Below are 16730 nucleotides of genomic sequence, written 5' to 3' on the forward strand. Positions count from 1 at the left end.
CAAAAATCCAGTTTTCTCTTTTGTTCATTGACAGACGCGGCTCCATATCTTCTTAGACCATTGCAATGTCCCAAAGCAGCATTTTCATGAGTGGGTGGTAAGATAATGCAAAAAAAAAAAAAGAACTTAACTCCCCAAAGGCTAAACTTAGCCAACCAGGTAACATGGAGCTCAACCAGGAACAACTGGAGCTCACCTAGAAAAAAAAAAAAACCCTCAAAGAGAAACAAAAAAGATTCTCTTTAAACCGCAGCCTGCAAAACATTGCGGCCAAATGAGGCATCCGAAGATGCCAACATATCTACTTTGTAGAATTTTGTGAACGTGTGCACTGATGACCAGGTTGCCGCCTTGCAAGCTTGCAGCACTGACGCCTGATGGCGAAAAGCACAGGAAGCACTCAGTGCCTGTGACAGTATTCACCGTCACTGGAAGATAAAAAAAGATAATTAATGGTTTGAATTGCTTCAGATGGGACGGTCATATTTGCCAGCAATATCTCCATATAGGAACATAAAGATTTATTCCCATTTGCCATAAAATCTGTAATTCCTAAATGCTGTGTATATTACATATCTTTCAATGTCAGACAGGTATTCCTTTTGTTGTGTATTGAGAGGGAATGTGAATTGCCCTTTCGCATTGTTAAATGTTAATGACCTCCCATTGTTCTGTCTGCCGTAAGAGAAACTTATAGGTATAAGGATTGGATGCTGAGGGGGAGGGGGGGGGGGGGGAGTCCCACATTGTATATTTTTGTGTACACTGTATGAGAGTGTAAAACTCTGTTCCTATTGGATTGTGAATATCACGTCCAGTCTTCAACAAGGTCCACCTGGGTGGTAACCTTGTGGGGGAAAACTGTATATAAGTCTGTTCAATAAAGAAGAAGAGAGTTAATTCACCCTCAATCTAGAGTCCTGTCTCTTATTGGGGGAATCTGCTGCAAGGGATTGCTATGTTCTTCCATACTCCCTTAGAGAATCACTAAGCTTGTGTAAGAGCTTGTTCTGCTGCACTCTCTGGGGAAAGAGAGGTTCACCCACAGGAACCTGGAGCCTTGTCGTAGGTCCAGGGTGGGTAGGAGATTGCGAGACCATAACCAAGCTGCGGCGGTTCGTGGGGTCTGAAGTGGTTACGGTATCTGGTGGAGTGCTTGGAGCCCCTCGGGAAGCACTAGGAGCATCTGTCAACGGAGGTACCCAGTAAGGGGTGCCCTGTTCCGTTACAGCGCCCTAGTAGAATTCGCCTACACAGGGAAAGGAGGAACCTGACCCTTCAGCGAATAAGCCTGAACTACCATCTGTCTGATCCATCTGGATATGGTCGCAGCAGACGCGATACATTTACGAGATACTTCGGTAAGGAGAAATAGAGCATGTGATTTTCTGAACGACTAGCCCCCAAGGCAAACTCTGATTGCCTGCATCACATCTAAAGAATGCAATGCCATTTCCTTGGAATGCTTGAGCTTAGGACAAAGTGAAGGCAGCACAATGTCTTCATTCAAATGAAAATCAGAAACCACCTTAGGAAGAAACGACTGATTAGGTCGGAGTACCACTTTGTCTCTGTGGACCACCAGATAAGGTGAGCGACAGGACAACGCCACCAATTCAGAAACTCTGTGGGCAGAAGTAATAGCAACCAAAAAGTCAACCTTCTGAGACAAGGCAAGCAAAGGAATCTCCCTAATGTTCTCAAAGGGAGGTTTTTCAAGAACAGAGAATACCAAATTCAGATCCCACAGAAGTAGCGGGGGGATCACCTCGGGGGAGCCATATGGACGAACCCCCTGAATAAAAGTGTGAATCAGGGCATGCGTAGCTAAAAGGACGTTGAAAAAAAAAAAACACAGCAAGAGCCAAAACTTGGCTCTTGATGGTGACCAAAACCCACCGCTGTTCAACACCTTTTCGAAGAAAAATCAAAACCCTAGCCACTGAGAACAAGCGAGGGTGCACCTTCAATGATTCACAACATGAAATGTACGATTTTCACATGCGATGATAGACCTTCTTGTAAGTAGACTTCCTGGCCTTCAGTAGTGTAGGAATCACTGAATCAGAAAGAACTCTATCCTTCAATACCTGCCTTTCAACAGCCACGCCGTTAAAGCCAGCGACTGTAAAGCAGGATGGAAGATCGGCCCTTGAGACAGCAAATCTTCCCTGAGAGGAAGTCTCCAAGGAGCATCGGCGACCAACCTTATCAGGTCTGCGTACCAAGACCGGCGAGGCCAGCCTGGGGACACCAGAATGACTGGAACCTCTTCCACTTTTATCCTGTGAAGAAGCCTCTGCAGAAGTTTTAGTAGAGGGAACGCATAAATTAGCCGAGACTGACTCGAACGAGCCACCAGTGCGTCTATGGCATCAGCCAGCGGATCCTGAGACCTGGCTACGAACCTCTGCACCTTTTCGTTGAGTCGAGAAGCAAACAGGTTGATTTCGGGTGTCCCCCACCGGACACACAGGAGAAGAAAACACCTCCGGTTGTAGGTATCACTCTCCCTGATACAACACCTGACTCTTCAGGTAATCCACCTGCCAGTTCTCTACACCTGGAATGTGCACAGCAGAGAGGGATGGAACAAACTTTTCCGCCCATTCCAGGATCTCGGTCACCACCCGGGCCACAAAGACACTCTTGGTGCCCCCATGACTAATGTAAGCCACGGACGTGGCATTGTCCGACTGAATCCAGACCTGACAATCTTGCAGATGATTTGTCTAGTGGCTCAGACAAAGCTTTATCGCTCTGAGCTCCAAAATATTTAATCAGAAGTTTGGACTCTTCTACTGTCCAGGATCCCTGGACGCAGAACTTCCCCAGCACTCCTCCCCAGCCTGACAGGTTACCACCGTCCAATGGAAGGAAGGACTTGCCCTGGCATAGTGCCAACGAGTGAAGCCATCATAGTAAAGCAGTCTTTGTGTTATGACTCAACCGAATCAAAGAGTCCTAGGACTTTGTATCTTTGTTCCATTTGATGAGAATCTCCCTTTGTAAGGTTCTTGTGTGGAACTGAGCAAACTGAAAAGCCTCGAAGGTTGACACCATCAGACCCAAAGCCTGTATGCAAGTCTGCAGAGAGGACAGATTGTTTGCCAACAGCAAACGGATCGCACCCTGCAAATTGTGCAGATTCTCCGGAGAAAGAAAGACCCTCGCCAAAGCGGAATCCAGAGTCAGGCCCAGATAATCCAGTCTTAATGAAGGTATCGGGGCAGATTTTTTTAAACCGAACTCTTACAGAGCCGTACAGTGATGGTCAAGTCGCCGAACAGAGCTGAATGAGAGTCCGCCCTTAATAGGAGATTGTCTAGGTATGCAAGTACCGAGATCCCCCGTTGGCGCAGTAATGCCAACACCAGAGCCAGGACCTTGGTAAAGACCCTGGGGGGCGGAGGCGAGACCAAAGGGTAACGCTACAATTGATAATGCTCCTCTCCTACAGCGAAGTGAAGAAAACACTGGTGCCCAGCATAGATAGGGATGTGTAGATTTGCATCCTTGATATCTATGGAGGCCAAAAAGTCTCCTTGGTGTATAGACGCCACTTTCATTCGAATGGATTACATTCAAAACTTCTGTACCCGCACAAAGCAGTTCAGAGCCTTGAGGTCCAGAATTGAACGTACTTTGCTTTACTGGGCACAGTAAACATGTTTGAATAGAATCCCTGAAAGCATTCCCGAGAGGCAACCATCACAATCACCCCTTACTCCTGCGTGCCAAAGGCAGGAAGGGGCCACCTGTGTGCTGAAAAATAAGGGCCCCCGTCTATTACCCGGTGACTTGCCTTTAGCGGATTCCAACAAAGACCCAAATAGGCGGTCCCCCGTAAAAGGGGAGATCTGTAGAGCCTTTTTAGAAGACTGATCCGCAGACCAGCTTTTTAGCCACACCATGTGTGGTTACCATTATTGCGTTTAGAACAACGCCACTGACGCGCGACAATTTTGTCACAGTAGGTGGGAAAAGGGAGTACCGTTGCCACCTTTAGAAGTTCTGCAGGCCCTGAGGGAACCAGTGCCCCCATGTTAAAATTTTCTGCACTGATGCAATCAGTGAATCCACCAGCGCCCTTGCATGTGCAGTAAAAAAGGAATTATTCTCACTGCAGAGCACCCGAAGTGCGTGGACGCAGACCCATTAGAGTCGCTATATGCTAAGCTCACCTTGGGAGCATAACAAGCAGGGGAGGTCGCCAACCAGGAGACACCGGCTAAAGACCATAAATGACATAAGAGGACATAGCACCCTATAAAGGGGAAGAGGGGGCCCACCGTGACGCAGACGCGAAGGCAAAGTACCTCCACACAACAATGTCCCCCACAGCGTCCCCCGGTTAAAGGGGAGCACCAGGCAGTCTGTGTGTCCACCCCCCAGAGGAGGGGAGGGGGAAGGGCAGATGCCCATCTGCTGCTCTATCACCCTGGACAGCAGCTCAAACTGCCTGGTGAGCAGCTCGGTCAGCCAGCCTCGAGTAGGCCCCAAAGCCGCAGCCTAGATTTGGGGCCCGATCCAGTTGCCCCTCCGTCATCAGCTCAATCAGCAGGTCGGACAGCCTGACATGCTACCCGGGGAGTCGCGAGTAGGCCTCAAGTCGTGGCCTCAGTTTTCGGACCAAACCTGACCACGTGTGGCAATCCGTCGGCATCCGCCAGTCAGCTCTGTCAGGCACTTCGGATAGCTTGACATGGTACTCGAACAGCCTGGTATTGTACTCGGACAGCCGTGAGCAGGCCGCAACCCGCAGCCTCAATTTTCTGACCGATCCGGCCCTGCGATGCGATCCCGTCGGCATCCGCCAGTCAGCTCAGTCAGGCACTCGAACAGCCTGGCATTGTACTCGGACAGCCGTGACAATTTTCTGACCGATCCGGCCCTGTGAGGCGATCCCATCGGCATTCGCCGGTCAGCTCAGTCAGGCACTTTGGACCGCTTGACATGGTACTCTGACAGCTTGGCATGGTATACGGACAGCTGTGAGTAGGCCACAAGCCACGCCCTCAATTTTCGGCCGAATCCAACCACGTGAGGTGCAGACCCACAGATGAAGAAACAGCCGCTCCCCCTCTAAACCTATAGCCACCACAGGGAGCCCAAAATACATCCCTGCCCCAGTATCTAATCCCCAGGGGGCCGGGAACTTGCTCAAAGACCCCCATGTGCGATCCGGAAAGCCTGGTTAACAATAACAGCATCTATCTCCCCCTTACTGGAGCAAGTGGCAAAGCCAGCTCCTACCCAACTCTGGGAGGGGGGGCCTGGGGGTAGGTTGGGTCGATCGCGTCACAGCGAGACTTGTCCACTCACAGGCTCGTCCCCATCCATGAGGGCTCTGTCATGGCGAGGCCTAGTTCTGGACTATAATCTGCTCACGCTCGTTGGCCAGGCTGGGAGACAATAAGGATCTAGAATATCCAGTCCGAAACCAGAGCCGGATGTTGCTTGTAGTTCTCCAGGAACTCAAACTAGTGAAAAAAAAAACAAAAACAAAAAAAAAAACACAAAATAATTTTTCGCTATTAATAGCCAAGATCGAAGTCCCAGCAGGGAACTAGGTCCTATTCCTAAACTAGGCAGAAACAAACTGGCTGCTGTAGCAGAGTGTGTGGGGTTATGCCTGCAAAGAGGGCATGGTAAAGCTTTTTACTGCCTAGTGCCTATTCCTGATTGGAGGAGCATAACCCAATGGTCTAAGATGATATGGAGCTGCGTCTGTCAATGAACGATAGAGAAAATAAGATTTTTTTAAGATCTTACCGTAAAATCTTTTCCTCTGAAGTCCATTGACAGACGCAGCCTCATCTTCATTTGCTGAATTGGTTATGCTCCTCCCTGCAGGAGTAGCCTAGGCAGGCAAAATCTAAATGTACACGCCCACGGGGCTGTCCCCGCAGGCATAACCCACACACACTCAGCCAACCAGTTTAGTTGCAAGCAGTGAAGAAAAAAACATCCCCATATTAGAGGGGCAGGTGCTGCGCCTGTCAGTGGACTTAAGAGAATACGATTTTACGGTAAGATCTTAAAAAATTGTATTTTCTTCTGTCGTCCATTGACAGACGCAGCCTCATCTCCATTAGCTGAACGGGACATCCCAAAGCAGTGTAGGCATGAGGGGTGGGAAGAACGCAAGCACAAAGTAACAAACTTCAAAGGCTAAACATAGCCAACTGGGTAACAAGAAGCTCAACCAAACAGGAGACCCCTAAGAGAAACAAAAAACATTCTCTTACAAAACAGCCTGCAAAACCTGAAGATGCCAACAAATCCACCTTGTAGAATTTAGTAAAAGTATGTACAGACGACCAAGTCGCTGCCTTACAAACTTGTACAACCGAGGCCTGATGGCAAAAGGCCCAAGAGGCACTTCGCGCTCTAGTAGACTGCGCCTTCACAGGGAAAGGAGGAACCTGACTTTAGTAAATAAGCCTGAACAACCGTCTGCCTGATCCATCTGGAAATGGTCACAGCAGACACAGCACACCTTTGCGAGGACAGCTGTGAGGACAAAGTGTCCACATTTCTAAAGGACTAACCGCCATGTAAACCATTATTGCCTGAACCACAGCCAAAGAATGCAAGGCAATTTCCTTGGGATGCTTAGGCCTTGCAAATAAGGAAGGCAACACAAGGTCTTCATTAAGATTAAAATTCGACACCACCTTAGGGAGAAAAGACGGATTAAGTTGGAGGACCACTTTATCCCTGTGGACAACCAAATAAGGCGAACGACAGGACAGAGCCGCCAATTCAGATACTCTGCGAGCAGAAGTAATAGCCACTAGGAAGGAAAACTTCTGTGACAAGGAAAGCAGAGAAATCTCCCTAATCTCAAAAGGAGGCTTTTGAAGAACAGACAAAACCAGCTTGGGATCCCATAGAGGTAACGGAGATCTCCTTGGAGGAGTCAGACGACGCACCCCTTGAATAAAAATGCTAATCAAGCTATTAGTAACCAACGGACGTTGGAAGTAAATGGCCAAGGCTGACACCTGACCTTTCATAGTGCCCAACGCCAATTGCTGCTCAACCCCTTTTGCAGAAAGGCCAAAAGCCGAACTATAGAAAACAAGCGCGGGTGCAGCTGCAGCGATTCAGGCCATGAAATGTACGATTTTCACGTACGATAATAGATCTTCCTAGATGTCGACTTCCTGGCCTTCAAAAGGGTAGGAATCACTGAGTCAGAGAGGTCCCTATTCCTCAACACCTTGTTTTCCACAGCCAAGCCGTTAAAGCCAGCGACAGTAAGCAGATTGGAAGATCGGTCCTTGAGACAGTAGATCTTCCCGTGGAGAAAGTCGCCATGGAGGATCCACGACCATTCATACCAGGTCTGCGTACCAAGATCGCCAAGGCCATTCTGGTGCCACCAGAACAACCGGAATGCCCTCAATCGCCACCCTGCGAAGAAACTTTGGCAGGAGAATGAGCGGAGATAAGGCATAGATCATGTCTGTGGCGTCGGACACACAGGAGATGAAAGCCCTCCGGATGCAGGGACCACTCCCCCTGATCCAACACAAAGACTCAGGTAATCCGCTTGCCAATTCTCCACACCCGGGATGTGGACTGCGGAAAGAGTCGGAACACTGTGTTTCGCCCATACCAGAATCTTGACCACCTCCTTGGCTGCCAGGGCACTCCTGGTGCCCCCTTGATGATTGATGTAAGCCACGGCCTTGGCATTGTCTTACTGGACCTGAACCAGAGAGCCATGTAGCCAACTCGTCCAGTGAAGCAGGCACAGCTTGATCGTTCTCAGCTCCAGCATATTGATCGGCAAAGGAGACTCTTCCGGCGCCCAAGTCCCCTGAGCACAGGGCTTCCCCAGCACTCCACCACAGCCTGATAGGCTGGCGTCCGTGGTGACCACTGTCCAAAATACCAGCAGGAAGGACTTGCCATGGCACAGGACAAGTGACTGGAGCCACCAAGAGAGCCAACTTCGTGAGACAGCTCAACCGAATCTTCTGGTCCAATGACCGAGGATCCCTGTTCCATTTTGACAGAATCTCTTTCTGCAACTGTCTCGTGTGAGACTGAGCAAATGGGACTGGTTTGAAGATCAAGACCATCAGACCCAGGGCCCTCATGCAAGCCCGCAATAAGGACTGATTGGCCTCCATCAGCAATTGGACCGCTCTTTGGAACTTCTAAAGCTTGTCCAAGGGAAGGAAAACCCTCGCCAGAGCAGAGTCGAGGATCAACCCCAGATAGGTGACCCGCACACACGGAGTTAGGGCAGATTTGACGACGTTGATCATCCACCGGAAGTCCTGAAGGGTCCGAATTGTGATGGAGATGTTTTCCAGCAGATCCGAATGGGAAACTGCTCGCAACAGGAGATCGTTCAGATACCCCACAATGGAGACACCTTGTTGAGGCAACAAGGCCAGCATAGGGGCCAAGACCTTGATAAAAACTCTGGGAGCCGAGGCAAGACCAAAGGGTAACGCCACAAATTGAAAGTGCTCCTCTGCCACCGTAAGGTGGAGGAATCGCTGATGTCCCTCGAATATGGGGACGTGGAGATACACATCTTTGAGATGGATGGAAGCCAGAAAATCCCCCTTATTCAAAGATGCCACCATCGATCGAATGGACTCCATTTGGAATTTCTGCACCCGCACAAAGCGGTTCAGAGCCTTGAGGTCCAGGATTGGATGCACCTTGCCCTCCTTTCTGGAGGCACAGGCTTAGGATGGGGTGTCTTACCCTTGGAGGATTGAGTAAGAAGAGTACTCTTTCCGCCAGTCAGGCCCTTGATCAACTCATCCAACGAAACCTCTCTCCCAGAATGGGGAGATTAGCTAAGGCTTTCTTCTCTACCAGCTCTTCAACCAGACCAGGCGTCTTAAAACAATGCACATGGTCAAGACCCTGGCCACCAGGGGAGCCACATCCATAGACGCATCACACAGGAACACCAGAGCCTGGATCCCCTGGTCCAACAGTTCCAGCTGTTCCGGAGGAACAGTCTCGGGCTCCAAAGGTTCCCGCAAACCCCTAATCCATTACGTCACCGTCTGTGAGACTAGCACAGACACAAAAAACGGTTTCAAAATGGAACCCGCCAGCACATGAAGATGGTGGGAAAGGGATTTCACCCACCTGTCCACTGGATCCGTAAAAACTGGGGAATCCTCCACAGGCACAAGAGTAGATTTGTTTAATCTGGAAACAGGATGGTCCACTTTAGGTGGCACTGTCCAAAGGTTGGAAACCTTTTCAGCAAACGGATACCGGCATCTAAAGCATTTTGGCACCACTAACACGTGCTTAACGTGCCGCCATTGGTCATTCACAATATCGTGAAAAAGTGTCGGGACAAGGGAAAGACCCGTCAGCTTTTGGAGACGGAGAGCCAAAAGCCACCCATGTCCCTGCCGGCGTGGGCTCATCAGCCAATTTTTCAAGTACGCCACACTGAAATAATCAGGGCTTCGACCAAAGCGCGTTCTGGCGCTGCAGCTGAAGAAGACACGTCCTCTTTACCATCTGACTGCAAGGACAGCAACCCCTTAGGAAGGGGACCATCCGGGGCAACCACATCAGCCTCTGAATCAGATGACACCTCCACACATGGAGAAGGCAGCGGCCGTTTACAGCTATCAACCCTTTTCATGACTAAATCAACTTTAGTCGCCAGGCTTTCCAGGGAAGCTGAAATCGCGGCCAGCGACTGCGATCTGGACTGTCCGAGAGTCGCACAGAGTGGGTCTGAGGGTGAAATTCCAGATTGGGACTCCATAGTGCAAATTGCAAAAACTGAGTACTGTAGCTTTAAGAACGCACTGATCGTAGTGGTTTGCAGGGAGTCCCTTTAAACCAAACTAGCATAGCAAAGCAGAAGAATATGCCCGCAGGGATCCTCAATACTTTACCACCTCAGACACACAGCCTTCTGAATCTTCCAAAGCATGGAGAGAGAAGCAGGAAGTGACCTTGGCTCAGCAGCAGGAAATTACCACACAGGAAGTGATGTCGCCTGATAGGGATACACTGCCAAGAATAGCACCAGGGCTACACAAAGATGGATGACCATACAAAACATGGGAAGCTGCAGGGAAAATGGCTCCCCCATACAAGTCTATGGGGAAAAAAATTCCATTGCCCACACCTAAGATGGCGGCGCCCACGGCGCACCATGCGGCTAGGGACCAACACATGAAGGCCTCAGGAACCACAACAAGGACCAGCAAGCCCAAGGTGCCATGTGCCCCCCCCCCCCCAGCACTCCAGACACACATGGGTGGGTATGGGGAAAAATCACAAGAGCAGCCTAAAAACAACATCAAATGAGGATATATGTAACTGGTCAAAATTACGAGGCTTGTATACCATTGCCAGAAGCCTGGCCAACAAGATGGAAGAGCTGGAGCTGCTGATGTTTGAGGAGGACTTAGATTTTGCGGGGATAACTGAGACTTGGTTCGACAGCTCTCATGATTGGATGGCGACCATTCAGGGGTATTCCCTTTATCGCAGGGATAGAGAAGGTAAAAAAGGGGAAGGGGTATGTCTATTAAGAACAGTGTACAGGTAAATATGAGGGATGATATTAATAATGGAGCAATGAATGAGGCAGAATCCCTATGGGTAGAACTTAAAAGGGAAGGCACTATAGGGAAGATAATATTGGGCGTATGCTATAGGCCCCCCAAACAGAAGGAGGAGGGGGAGGCGGACCTCCTTTTACAGATAGGATTGGCAGCAAGGATGGGAAATGTCATTATAATGGGGGACTTTAATTATCCAGAAATAGACTGGGCAGAAGGAACCGCTCATTCGGCCAAGGCTCGGCAGTTTCTAAAGGTTTTGCAGGACAATTTCATGGGTCAGATGGTAAATGCACCGACAAGAAACAATGCGGTACTTGACCTACTGATTACCAACAATACAGACCTGATCACGGATATAGAAATATGGGGCAACTTAGGAAACAGTGACCATAGGTCAATTCGTTTCAGTATTAATCATAGTAATAGAAAACACAAGGGTAATATAACGACACTGAATTTCAAAAGAGCCAATTTCCCAAAACTGCGCTCTCTGCTAGAAAATATCAAATGGGATAGAACCCTGGGAACAAAGAACACGGAGGAAAAATGGGAGTGCTTCAAGAGCATACTAAACAAGGGATTGGCCAGTGCATTCCAAAGGGAAATACATTTAAAAGAGCAAAACTAAACCCTGGGTGGCTAAACTCCAACAAAAAAAGGCATATTAATGCTAAAGAAAAGGCCTTCAAAAAATACAAGACTGAGGGGTCATTGGCAGCATTCAAGCATTACAAAGAGTGTAATAAGAAATGTAAAGACAAAATCAAGGCAGCTAAAATAGAACACAAGAGACATAGTGGAAGAGAGTAAAAATAACCCCAAGAAATTCTTTAAGTATATAAACAGTAAGAAAGCGAGGCCAGAACATATTGGCCCCATAAAAGACGACAAAGGAAACTTAGTCACAGAGGACATAGAAAAGGCTGAAAGGGTTAAATAATTTCTTCTCTTCAGTCTTCACAAAAGAATCGGGGGGCTACACTAACCCAGCTTGTAAGGACAAACTAAATAATACACCTCAGGAAGTAGCGCCATGGCTAACAGAAGATAGACTTAGAACTAAACTAGAGAAACTTAACATAAATAAATCACCGGGACCGTATGGCTTGCACCCAAAGCATCTTAAAGAGCTCAGCCAGGTGATTGCCAGACCATTATTCCTGATCTTTAAGGATAGTCTACAGACGGGTATGGTGCCAGCTGATTGGAAAAAGGCAAACGTTATTTAAAAAAGGGCCGAGATATATCCCGGGTAACTATAGGCCGGTCAGCCTAACATCAGTAGTCTGCAAGATTTTGGAGGGGATGTTAAGTGACCACATACAAGACTTTAGTAATGAAAATGGTATTATTAGTAGTAATCAGCATGGATTCATGAAAAATAGTTCTTGTCAAACCAATCTATTAACCTTCTATGATAAGTGAGCTGCCACCTAGATAAAGGTAAGCCTGTGGATGTGGTTTATCTGGACTTTGCAAAGGCCTTTGACACCGTTCCCCACAAACACTTACTGTACAAACTAAGGAAGGTAGGTATAGACCATAGGGTGAGTACCTGGATAGAGAACTGGCTCCAGGGGAGTGCAAAGGGTGGTGATTAATGGGGAGTACTCGGATTGGGCGGGTGTGGAAAGTAGGGTCCCACTAGGTTCTGTCCTGGGGCCAATCCGGTTTAATTTATTCATAAATGATCTAGAGGAGGGGATATCTAGCACAATCTCAGTATTTGCGGATGATACTAAACTAAGCATGCCAATATCTTCTATGCAGGATGTGGAAACCTTTCAAGCGGACCTGAACAAAATAATGGGGTGGGCAACTACATGGCAGATGAGGTTTAATGTTGAAAAATGTAAAGGAATATGCACTTGGGTGCAGAAACACGAAAGCAAGCTACTCACTGGGGGGGGGGACCTCTGGGTGAGTCTAGGATGGAAAAGGACCTGGGGGTACTGGTAGACAACAGGCTTGGCAGTGGCATGCAATGCCAAGCCACTGCAAGCAAAGCCAACAGAATACTGGGATGTATAAAAAAGGGGATTCACTCCAGAAATAAAGAGATTATTCTCCCACTCTGCAAGACTCTGGTCCGGCCACATCTGGAGTATGCTGTCCAGTTCTGGGCACTGGTCCTCAGGAAGGATGTGCTGGAACTGGAGAGGGTCCAGAGAAGGGCAACAAAAATAATTAGGGGAATGGAGGACATCAGCTATGAGGAAAGACTACAAGCACTGAACTTATTCTCTCTGGAGAAGAGACGATTGAGGGGGGGTTATGATATCCATGTACAAATGCTGTACTGGCAACCCTAGCATAAGGAACAAACTATTCAGAGAAAGGGAATACAATAAGACACGTGGCCACTCACTTAAACTGGAGGAAAGGCGGTTTAACCTTAAAATACATAAGGGGTTCTTCAATGTCAGAGCAGTAAGGAAGTGGAATTCTCTTCCGCAAACAGTCATATCAGCAGGGAGCATCGATAGTTTCAAAAAACTATTAGATGGGCACCTTAAAGACCACAACATACAGGGGTATACAATGTACGGTTAACAGCAAACACACACACACACACACACACATCATAGGTTGAACTGGATGGACTTATGTCTTTTTTCAGCCTCACTAACTATGTAACTTCAGGTCCTTCTCAAAAAATTAGCATATTGTGATAAAGTTCATTATTTTCTGTAATGTACTGATAAACATTAGACTTTCTTATATTTTAGATTCATTACACACAACTGAAGTAGTTCAAGCCTTTTATTGTTTTAATATTGATGATTTTGGCATACAGCTCATGAAAACCCAAAATTCCTATCTCAAAAAATTAGCATATTTCATCCGACCAATAAAAGAAAAGTGTTTTTAATACAAAAAAAGTCAACCTTCAAATAATTATGTTCAGTTATGCACTCAATACTTGTTCGGGAATCCTTTTGTAGAAATGACTGCTTCAATGCGGCGTGGCATGGAGGCAATCAGCCTGTGGCACTGCTGAGGTGTTATGGAGGCCAAGGATGCTTCGATAACGGCCTTGAGCTCATCCAGAGTGTTGGGTCTTGCGTCTCTCAACTTTCTCTTCACAACATCCCACAGATTCTCTATGGGGTTCAGGTCAGGAGAGTTGGCAGGCCAATTGAGCACAGTAATACCATGGTCAGTAAACCATTTACCAGTGGTTTTGGCACTGTGAGCAGGTGCCAGGTCGTGCTAAAAAATGAAATCTTCATCTCCATAAAGCTTTTCAGCAGATGGAAGCATGAAGTGCTCCAAAATCTCCTGATAGCTAGCTGCATTGACCCTGCCCTTGATAAAATACAGTGGACCAACACCAGCAGCTGACATGGCACCCCAGACCATCACTGACTGTGGGTACTTGACACTGGACTTCAGGCATTTTGGCATTTCCCTCTCCCCAGTCTTCCTCCAGACTCTGGCACCTTGATTTCCGAATGACAAGCAAAATTTGCTTTCATCCGAAAAAAGTACTTTGGACCACTGAGCAACAGTCCAGTGCTGCTTCTTTGTAGCCCAGATCAGGCGCTTCTGCCGCTGTTTCTGGTTCAAAAGTGGCTTGACCTGGGGAATGCGGCACCTGTAGCCCATTTCCTGCACACGCCTGTAAACGGTGGCTCTAGATGTTTCTACTCCAGACTCAGTCCACTGCTTCCGCAGGTCCCCCAAGGTCCGGTCACCTCTTCTCGTTGTGCAGCGTTTTCTGCCACACTTTTTCCTTCCCACAGACTTCCCACTGAGGTGCCTTGATACAGCACTCTGGGAACAGCCTATTCGTTCAGAAATTTCTTTCTGTGTCTTACCCTCTTGCTTGAGGGTGTCAATGGTGGCCTTCTGGACAGCAGTCAGGTCGGCAGTCTTACCCATGATTGCGGTTTTGAGTAATGAACCAGGCTGGGAGTTTTTAAAAGCCTCAGGAATCTTTTGCAGGTGTTTAGAGTTAATTCGTTGATTCAGATGATTAGGTTAATAGCTCGTTTAGAGAACCTTTTCATGATATGCTAATGCTAATGAGATAGGAATTTTGGGTTTTCATGAGCTGTATGCCAAAATCATCAATATTAAAACAAAAGGATTGCACTAATTCAGTTGTGTGTAATGAATCTAAAATATATGAAAGTCTAATGTTTATCAGTACATTACAGAAAATAATGAACTTTATCACAATATGCTAATTTTTTTAAAAGGACCTGTATGTAACATAGCCCCCGCTGGAGGGAAGGACACACAGATCGGGCACCGGGCAGACCAGGGGGGCCTCTTAGGAAGCACAAATCCCATTATCCCAAGGGGAGGGCCCACATCCCCCCAAGGCCAGCAGGGGCAAGGGGGGCACAGTTACTCACCATACCATGGACCCGGTGGGCTCCGCTCTGGACAGATTGCCTCCCACCCGAAGTTAGGGTGCTGCCAGTCAAGGGGTACGTTGCGACTCAAACGCTCCAGGTCGATGCATACCGGCGAGGCATCCGCTCGCAGGCTTGTCCCCCTCTGGACAAGGGGGCACCATCGTGGCTAGGCCTTTGTCGGAACTATAACCTGCTCATGCACGTAGGCCAGACTGGGGGGACCATAAGGATCTAGATTATCCAGTATGAAGCCCAAGCAGGCATCGTTGCTTGTAGATTACCAGGAAATTTTTCCCAGAGCACTAGCTAGCGAGTAAAGAGAAATAAAAGAAAACATTCTGAAAAGAATAAAAAAAAACAGAGACCAGAGTCCCAGCAGGAAACCTAGGTCTACTCTCTCTTACTCCAGGCAGAAAACAAACTGATGTGTTGGGATGTGCAGTGGGGGTTTATGCCTGAAGGGACAGCCCCCTGGACGTGTGTATTCAAATTTTCCTGCCAAGACTACTCCTGATGGGAGGAGCATAAACAACTCAGCTCATGGAGATGAGGCTGCGTGTGTGGATGGACGATAGAGGAAACATGTTTTACAAAGCCAAATATCAGAATTAATATGATCGCACTCTACAGAGTAGTTCCCAAAGAACATTAAGCTCTGGAGTTCTCGACGGCCTAGAGGACGTTCCAAGGCAGACGTGGATGCAGCAATGCTATCTTTTATGGAGGAAATGAGGACAATCCGACAAGATTATACCAAGGGACACTTTGCGGACAGAAACGATCCAATTGTTGCTATTCTGGGGAATCTTTAAAGTCATCTCAGCCACACTCCAAACACTAGAAAAATGGATGTCCACATGTCAATTTTTTATTTTAGTGCCATGTGTGTTAGGGCTGCAGTTGCTGGAGATCCCATGCCAGAATTCCATAATGTGAGCCCTCAACACCAGCCTTTACATACTTACCCCTCAGATGCATCTCCACCAAACATTCAGCAGCTACATGTCCAGCAACATTATCAACTTCACCTACATAACCAACGCCCACCAAGCAACATTTGCTCAACTCCATTAACTGCATCACAGGGATCATACATAAGTCCTAACAACCCCTCCCAATCCTATGAGACCTCAGTTTCACAGTTGCACTATTATGGAAAGTTCATCCCAAGCTTCATCCCAGTTTTCAAATTCTCCCAGTCTGTATTATCAGGATCTTTAAAGTGGTGGTAAACATACACCCAATGAAGTTAAGCTGAACTCCATCTTTTGTTAGACATTACCTATGTCCCTCACAAACATGTGAGACCACCAGATGAACAATCTAAACTGTATGCAGCTGATATCACACTGTGTTCCGGGTTCAAGCCAAGACTTCCTGTCTCATATTCGGGACAAAGGAATACAAAGCTTCCTCTGTTTAGCTGAGTCAGAGAAGCGGCTGATGATGTCACAACCCTGGTTTAGCCAATGAGACGGGAAGTCTAGGCTTGCACTCAGAACATCCCATAATTCAGTAAAAACGGATGAAAAAACAGGATGAAAAAACAGGATTACAATGGGTGGAAAACCGACAACAGGTGGAAAACCGACAGCGGGTAGAAAACAGACGACAGCGGGTCGAAAACCGATGTCAAATGGAAATGTTGAACGAAAATGAAAACAGATGTTGACTGAAAAAAAAAAAAAAAAAAAAAACAAGAATAAACTGATGAAATGAACGGTCCGTATGTGTGAAAGGGCCCTTCTACAGATCAGAAAACCATTAGGTTCAAACTATG

At 47.5% G+C, this 16730-nt stretch overlaps 1 protein-coding gene across 1 annotated transcript in view; it reads right to left on the reverse strand.

Annotated features, from left to right (window-relative positions):
* Positions 1 to 16730, reverse strand: part of NUSAP1 (nucleolar and spindle associated protein 1) — a 588385-nt gene that overhangs the window by 120310 nt on the left and 451345 nt on the right. The gene's annotated exons all lie outside the window — the stretch shown is intronic.

Source organism: Pelophylax lessonae, assembly GCF_965119305.1.
Source record: "Pelophylax lessonae genome assembly, chromosome: 13".
In the NCBI taxonomy this organism is placed as follows: domain Eukaryota; kingdom Metazoa; phylum Chordata; class Amphibia; order Anura; family Ranidae; genus Pelophylax; species Pelophylax lessonae.